Genomic DNA, 8,997 nt, shown 5'->3' on the forward strand with positions numbered 1-8,997 from the left:
AAAAAAAAAAAAAACCACACATTGCTGGACTCCATCCTCAGAGTTTCTGATCCAGTAAGGCTGGGAGGTGAGGCCAAAGAAACTGCATTTATAATAAGTTGTCAGGTGCTGCTTCTGCTGCTGCTGCTGGTGGTGATCCAGGGACTACACTTTGGACACCACTGCTTTAATTCATTATGCACATAACTATACCCTAGCTTATGGCTGATGTGAGAGAAAGAGAGAAGGGCAGTTGTGAGGCCTTTTAGAGGTACAGTGGGTAAAGGCTACTCAGTTTACCCCTTATATTTAAAGCACCACTGGGAGCCTCTTCCCTATTATTTCAGAGGGATTTCCCATGCTATTTTTGTAAACAAACCAACATATCCAATCAATACTTCTCCTTTTCTAAGAGATTGTATGTGGACAGCATGCCTCTGATCTATTCCTTATTAGGCAATTCTCACAGTCACCACTAGCCTGCTTTTTAAAGAGCAGATCTATCCTGTACTCTGAATGGATCTTTTCTCATGCTTGATTTTGGTTATCAAGCAGTGGGTTTTTGAATATATTGTTTACTGTGTTATACAGTATCCTCTGAGTGTTGAAACATTTCACTATATAATACCATCCCATCACATTTGTTAATATCACCATTAACCTCAATAGAAATGTCTTTTAGTACCAAAAGGCCGTCAGGCTCATGGCAGCAAATGAAAATTTTCCTGAATGTTATTATTCACATGAAAACTTGCATTGTATCATTTGCAACAAACATTGTCAGCTGTTTTCCTTGAGACAATATTTTATTTTGTTCATTATGAAAAAATGTTGGCCAAATATTCAAGTTTAAAAAAATTATAGTTTGTATGTCAATAACCATTCAAATAAAATTGATGTTCCTAGAAAAAAAAAAAAGAGCAGATCTTGTTCACTATCCCTAAACCCAGCCAGGTTAATGAAATGGCTACCGGGATTGTTTAACACAATGGTGGGTGGAGGACTGAAATAGCAGTGAGGAAATTGCTAAGAAGTTCTTCAAAGAAACAAACTTCAAAGTCACTTTAGGAGGTTTCAGCTGGAGTTAGGAGAGACCAGTGAAGTAAGAAATTTCAAGGCACCCAAAGAAAGCACACTGAGCCCAAGACCAGTACTCTGGCAAGATGCTGGGCAAGGAAGCAAGACACTGTCATTGGACTAAACAGCTAGAATGAACATGACATTTTAGCCTTTACAGTTACTCACTTTTAGTCCCTCTCTTAAACAATTCTCTTTTCTCCCCCGAACTCAGGTATGCGCCTAACTTCACTAACATCTTTAGGCTTTCCATCATTCTGCCTTTTAAACACTTCAATGAATGTGATTTCTCTTTTTCAGACTAAAAAACTCAAAAGTTGAAAGGATCCTTAGAATTCACTCACTCAAAAGGTTCCCAGCTCTGACTGCACACAGGAGAATCAGCTGAGGACTTCCCCAGTCAACAGCAATTGCATAAGAATCTCTAGGGGTGGGGACCACACATTTGTCATTGTTAAGGCCCCTCACCAGATGATTCTAATATATATCCAAGGCTGCAGATCTCTGACTGATTCTAAATCCCTCCAAGTGGCAAATCTGCTCCGAGAGAATTCTTGAAAGATGAGTATTTAACATCTGCAGTAAAATTCTCCACTGATAGGATAGAAGTGCATTTCCACATAGCCCAGGCCATTGCCAAATATCTGTAATTGTTAGGAAGCTTTCATCTCAACTCAACTTTTGTTTCATTCTAACTTACAAGCACTGATCCTAGCTTTAAGATAAAAGGCATGTTAGAGTTTGTATACTTTTTGTTAAAAAAATTTTTTTTCCAAATCCTCAAAAGTAGCAATATAGAAACCAGTCCTCAAGTCTCCTATTCTCCGAGCTAAAAAGCCCCAATTCCATTAGCCATTCTTTACATATCATGATTTATAGATTTTATGTCACCCAATTACACTCTACTAGATGCCCTCCAGTTTGTTAATATCCCTCCCAAAACACACTGCTCTGAACTGAAGATAATATGGCAAAATATGAGAGAATGATTACATCCCTTCATCTGGAAACTAAACTTTCAACACTGCTTAATATGACTAGCCACTTTAGACATTCATACTAAGAATTGTGGTCTGGTAAAACCAACAGATCTTTTTCACATTAACTACCTCTGAGTCAAGAATCTCACCCAGGATGTACCATTCAAATGTCAACCCTACAGTTTCAGCCCAACTTTTCAGCCTTATACACATACTAGATTCTTTTATGAAATACATTATAGTCTCTCACTAAAACCTTTTTATTGTTGGCAAATTTGCTAAGCATGCATTCTAAGTTCCCATTCATACCATTGATAAAACATGCCATGTAAGACAGAACAAAGGACAGAACCTTGTGGTATATTCCCCTATCTTCTTTATTCAGGGTGGATTTCAAACCATTTATCAACATGATTTGGCCATGATATATGCTAGTACCAATCCTCTTAGTGCATTCTCATCCAATCTTTATTTCTCCTACTCAACTTTAAGCATATCATGAAAGAATTTGCTAACCATCTTTCTTATTCTGAAGTACTTACAAGTAAAGCAATATATAATATCTGGATTTGCTTAAAATATTCCAATACCAACAACAAAATGTGAGAAACAGTGATACATGAAACAAAAAAAATCTCAGATTATTGATAGTTACTGAAGAGGGATAATAGATATATAGAGGCCCATTTTCATCTTGTATTTGTTTGAAAATTTAACTTAAAACTTTTTTAAACCTCTTGCTGAAATAAAATACACTATTTCTATGAATTTGAGAGACTTCCAGAATTTCTTAATCCCAGCATCCTCCCACATATTTTCCAAATTGGAGTAATTTGACATAAATTGATTTTGTAAATCCATGCCAGTTTCAAGTAATTGGAGCTTTCTTTTTGAGGTACTAAAAATCTTCCATAGGGGCAGTGCCTGTGGCTCAAAAGCCCCCCCATATACTGGAGGTGGAGGGCTCAAACCCAGTCCCAGCCAAAAACTGCAAAAAAAAAAAAAAAAACCAAAAAAACCTTCCATATTTATTTTGGGATTTTTGCCAAGTATCAACTTCATATAGAGTTTCTTGAAGCCATCCTCTTGCATCTTTTATGATATAGATTACCAAGTCTAAGAATTTAAAGGTCAGAATCTCTACAAAGTTTCTACAGTTGCATACCAATGGTGGAGAGGGTTATAAACCGTTTGTTTTTACATGTCCCTGACCATTACCCTCATTGATTTGTAACTGCTAAACTCATTTAGAAAAATCAAGGGCTCTCTTAATAATTTTTATCTATTTCATTAACTTCTTAATTATCTATGTAGTACTTTGTCCTAACTGAATTGCACTTTTCAAAATGGAAGCAAAATAGAAGTTGAAAGATTCCAATTCCCTTGCTTCCTCCATTATCATTGTGCGTCATTCTTCCTGTTTGTGTTCTTGCACTGAACCATAACCAAAATAACTTTTGTTGTCTTTAGCATTTTTTCCGGGATGCTTCATCTCCAACAAATATTTAGCCCAACTTCTTTTAAAGAATTCTCCTAGCTTCTAAATATTCTTCTCAATTACTTGCCATCCACTTACTTTATTGTACGAATCCTTGGGCGCTGGGAGAGGTTTTATTTTACAAAAGTCAGAGTCACCATAGACAATTTTAGAAAATAGAGAAAAGTACATATTAGAAAATTAAACTCACCCATAATTTCAGAGCTCCTTATTGAAGTTCTTCTGGTCAAATGTTTGAAATGCCTTTTACCCATTACGATCCTTTATGATTGCTTAATCAGATTTCTCATCTTGTTATTTCTTTTGTAGCTTTTACCTTTTTTTTTTTGACCATATTCTTTTTAGCATACCTGACCAAGAGATATCATCTATCATTTTTCTGGGTTGTATTTTTTAAATCTGTTTTCTTAAAAATTGAAAACATGTGTTTGATTGCCCTAAATTTTCCACTTTTAAAATTATTAATGCCTACATGAACTCATCATTTCTTTTCCTTTCTCTACCACAACTTTCTTTTGAATTAAAATTAAATTGAAAAACAAAGGTGCAAGTATCTTCCTCTAACTTGCAAAAGGTATTTTCAATGAAAATGAAGAATTCTTCACATGTTCTACTTTTGGAATATCATATTTCCAGTAAATATCTAGGTAAAGTTACATTGTTTCAGAATTTTCATAACTGAGAGGGATTTTCCAGGGTTGAAAGAACAAAGTGTTGCCAATATCCATTGCAACTTTCTTTGTGGCAGGCACTGCAAGAACTTCATATAATTTTTTTTTCATTTAAATTCTCAACTATTATATAAAGTAATATACCATTTTAAACTCCATTTTACAAACAAAAAATGCAAATGATGTAAGTTAAGCAACCTTCCCAAGACAGAATATCTTTGAAGTAATAATCATAATTTGCATAACCAGTGTGCAAAGCCCCCATAGTGAAAATACTCCATCAACACTCTATTTTGTTTCTGGTCCAGCTTTAATTTGTCATGGAAACACTTCACCCAGAGCCTGCACTTAACTGGAGTAGTTTATCTTATATTCCTACAACAATGTCTTTTTGCTCTCTCTCCTTTGTATTCTTATCCAAAGCCCTCTATGGAGCTGTCAATCTCATGCTTCTATATTTTTATGTAGGCAAACGATACCTTTAACATTCCCTATGCCTTCTAAAACATCTGTATCTTTAAATTAAAAATAGACTTCATTACCTTCTGCCAATTAAGAGGCCCATACTTCCAAAAACTTAATAGTCTGCTGAGCTTCATGTTTACATAGAGTAAAAGAAGTATGTCTATTTTAATAGGATAAACTTTAGTTTGAAAAACTTGAAGATGATCAAGCTTGGAATACCAGACTGATTAAATTTCCCTAAAAGGTATATCAATGAATTATAAATTTATTCTTCTTTTCTCTTCCCGCATATCTTTTCCTGGAAATTAATACATTGTGTGATGCTTCATCAGAAGATGCAAACTCCATAGCACAACACTTTTCTATGCCTCATTTTTTTTTTTTTTTTGAGACAGAGTCTCATTATGTCACCCTTGGTAGAGTGTTGTAGGGTCACAGGTCATGGCAACCTCAAACTCTTGGGCTTAAGCGATTCTCTTGCATCAGCCTCCCAGGTAGCTCGGACTACAGGCACCCACCACAACACCTGGCTATTTTTTTGTTGCCATTATTGTTTTAACTGGCCAGGGCTGGGTTCGAAACCACCAGCTTTGGTGTATGTGGCCAGTGCTCTACCAACTGAGCTACAGGTGCTGCTCTCTAAGCCTCATTCTAATATTGGTAGCTCTTTACCTAAATTAAAAAAGCAATGTAAAAAAAGAAAAGAAAAACAAAGCCTAGAGGTTACTAGCTCTGGGATCTTGAGTAAGTCACTTTTTCCATCTTTGTTTCCTCAGTTGTAAAATGAGGATTAATGGCAACACCTATTTGACAGGGTTGTTATGAGGATTAAAATATCAAGTAGCATATAAAAATCTGCCACATAAACTGTAAATTCAATGGTTATGATGAGGATTATGGTTCAGAAGGCCATAACTCTATTTATAAGCAATATATAAAACTGAATATGTAAATATGCAATAACTGAATAACCAGTTTTTTATGTTTATAAATTATGTCCAAAATATTAAGTATCTCAAATTTCCAGGTTTCATCTTTTCCTCGTGATAGAAAAGTCTAGGTTGGATGAGGCTGTTTCTGTCAACATCTGCTGGGAATTTTTTCTCACTGGATATGGTGTTTCAGGAACCAGCTAATTTTGCTGACCATGGGCACTGGGAGCCAGAATCTAGGGCCAAACTTGGTTTCGTGAGTTCAGTCCTTGCCCTCCTCCTCAGGGAGAAACATTAGCCTCAGTTCTAAAATCAAGATTCACTCCCTCAGGCAAAGGATGTGATGCAGTAGGGCTGGGATATGCACACCATCCCCTCCCTGCTGATCCTGCCCTCCTCCAAGCTTATCTTCCAGGCTCCTTTTCAAGGCAACATCGAAATCCCTGTGCTCAAATTACCCTCTATTCTCCATTGCTTCTTGTTCCACTAATTTCCAATTTGGTGAAGTTACAGGTGGTCTTCAAGATGGAAGGCAGCTGTGTGGTTCTACTTGGCTATGGCAAAGCTGAACAGAAAGAACAGGAATTTGAGGCTATAGTAATAAGAGAGGCAAACCATCCTAGGGATTTGGGAGCAAAGGGCTTCAGGCAACACCAGTAGGACACAGGGGTCAGAAGTTGGAAGAAAAGACCAGGAATGAGGCCTTCAGATAATTGCATCTACTTTACCAGCACTCAGTTTTACCAAGTACCCACTTTGCTTCCTGCCTCCTTAGATAACAAGAGCAGTACCACAGCACTCTAGGCCATGAAAAACCCCTGCCGGCCATAATCATCTTCTTCACCATTTCTTATGTCCTTCCTGGGTCTTAGGCACTGTACTAAGCACTTGGCATGCATTGTTCATAAAGTCTTCACAATACAGTAGACAACATTACCCTATTTTGCCCTTGAGGAAAGCAGGGGTCGGAAAGTTTGGTAATGTGCTTATGATCACATGGATGGGAAACTCCAAGCTAGAATTTGAATACAAGCCTCTCTGACTTGAGGAATTTTATGCTTTTAGTTATTAGAAGGAACTGACATTCATTTAATCCCACTCACTTCCTTTAATCAAGTGTGGCCAATTTATGTAGCATATTCTGAGAAAAGATGTCACAGGTGGTTTCTGCCTCATAAATTGCTATGTTGGTTTTGTGGCCAACTCTATGTCTTAAGACCTTATGTTCTTGGCCACAATACATTGTTCCAGCAACTATTGCTTAAGCCAAAATTAACTATAGGCTGGACTTGCATTATCTCCTTTAATCTTTATAATAAAGCTTTAAACTAAGTAATATCAACCCAATTTTACAAGTGTGAAATCTGACATTAAGAGAAGTTACCGGCTCGGCGCCTATAGCTCAACCGGCTAAGGCGCCAGCCACATACACCTAAGGTGGCGGGTTCGAATCCCCAGCCCGGACCCACCAAAACAACAATGACGGCTGCAACCAAAACATAGCCAGGCGTTGTGGCGGGCACCTGTGGTCCCAGCTACTTGGGAGGCGAGGCAGGAGACTCGCTTGAGCCCAGGAGTTGGAGGTTGCTGTGAGCTGTAATGCCACGGCACTCTACCCAGGGGGACAGCTTGAGGCCCTGTCTCAAAAAAAAAAAAGAGAAGTTACCTGCCTAAGATTATACTGCTAATAAGAAGCAGAAGTAGGATTGGAAGGTAGGTTTATTCAAATAGTTGAAAACTCTTGTTCTACCTCCCTTTTTTTTGCGAGATCAATAGAGTTGGTGAGGCACAAAAGACTCTTGAATGCAAGTTGTAGCAAAAAAAGGGAAGCTGTCCAGCCCCTGCAGCAGGACATGTGGAGAACGTAACCAAGTCTGAAAACAGCTGAGTTTTGAGAATGAAAAGTGATAAGAGGGGGTGACTTCCACAGTGGCTAGCTGGTCATTTGGGCTGCTGCTCTGCCTTCACCAAAGGGATTTCCCCTCCATGGGTTTCTGACATTCAGCTGCAGAGCCTGTTACCAGTGCTTCCTGACTTCTCCACGTAGGCCTGTCAAACCTCCATCACCTCAGATAACAGAACTCAGTCCTTATCATCTTGTGCCTCAAATACACACTCCATTAGTCCTAAACTCCCTGTGACACCCCCCCCATCATTGTCTTGGCTTCATGGAGTGGAGGGATAAGAGCCTCAGAGTTTTGCAGACCCCAATTCTCATTTTCACTACTACCCCAACTTTCAGTGTTACTTCCTCCCCCAATAGGTCACTCTCTGCCCACCTTCCTCATTGTCTGCCAGCTCCAGGGGGGAAGAGTGCTAAAGCCTAAGGGTATTTTCCAAAAGGTCCTGAGTACACTGTATGTGTATCAAATGCTTCCTGAGGGAACAGTGAGAGAGAGGCAGTGTGTAATTCAGAAGGTCCTAGATACGGGTCACTAGAATAGCCACTTCCCGAGTCCACCAAGGTCTTGGGATGACTGGGGAACAAAGCCAAAATGTTTTTCCTGGGCCTTCACACCTTCATACCCTTTAGTTAGACTCATTTTCAACACAAGACAATAGAGCTCCTATGAGTCCTTATTTCTCTAAGATTGGCAAGATTAAAGAACTGCTAGTGAGAATCAGTGCTGCAAATGTTGGCAGTAAGCCACGTAAGACTTTTTTAGTGGCCCCATAATGTCTCTATATTCTAAGGAACTTGTATTCATGAGCAGCTGGTGCTACATCATTGGATATCATACATGACAGTCTGCCACAAGAAGATTCAGGAATACAGGAATCTCGATTCCTGGGCTTCTGTGTCCTAGATCTTTAACGTCTACCTGTTTTATGGGCAGTGTGGCCAGTGGTCAAATTGCCACCCTGATCTTTCCTACAATTTAAAAAAAAAATACCAGAAAAGCGCATGGTGATATAAAGCATCCCACTGCATTCCTTACCTAGGAATGCAGGATAAGTAATCAGAAACAGACAAAGAGAAAAAATTAACTAGGTTAATTTTTCATAGTTTTTACATAGATCTTCTACCTGCTTCCAGCCCTCTTCCCAGGCATCCTGCTGTCCTCCTTGCTCACCAAATTTGCTCCATCTCCAAATTTGTTCCTCTTTTCCATAATCAGTAATATCTAGAAGCTGAGCTCCCCAGGCAACCACAAATATTTTTTATTCTATCATGTGACATGCCCTAAAAATAAATTGAGATTTTTTCCTAGACCAAAATTCCAGGAAGAATGTAAATAGATACTGGTTTTTTATGCATGCTTGTAAAAATTTGGCCTAATGCTACATAGCCAAAATTTCTAGGAATATTGTGAAAGCCCTAAAATAGAAGATAACATAAAAATCTCAACATTAGGCTCGGCGCCTGTGGCTCAACCGGCTGGGGCGCCAGCCAC

At 38.5% G+C, this 8,997-nt stretch overlaps 1 protein-coding gene across 3 annotated transcripts in view; it reads right to left on the reverse strand.

Annotated features, from left to right (window-relative positions):
• ENTPD1 (ectonucleoside triphosphate diphosphohydrolase 1) overlaps positions 1 to 8,997 on the reverse strand; it is a 195,116-nt gene that overhangs the window by 121,075 nt on the left and 65,044 nt on the right. The window lies entirely within an intron of this gene.

This window comes from Otolemur garnettii, unplaced genomic scaffold, assembly GCF_000181295.1.
Source record: "Otolemur garnettii isolate 467f Iridium unplaced genomic scaffold, OtoGar3 scaffold00021, whole genome shotgun sequence".
NCBI classification, from domain to species: Eukaryota; Metazoa; Chordata; class Mammalia; order Primates; family Galagidae; genus Otolemur; species Otolemur garnettii.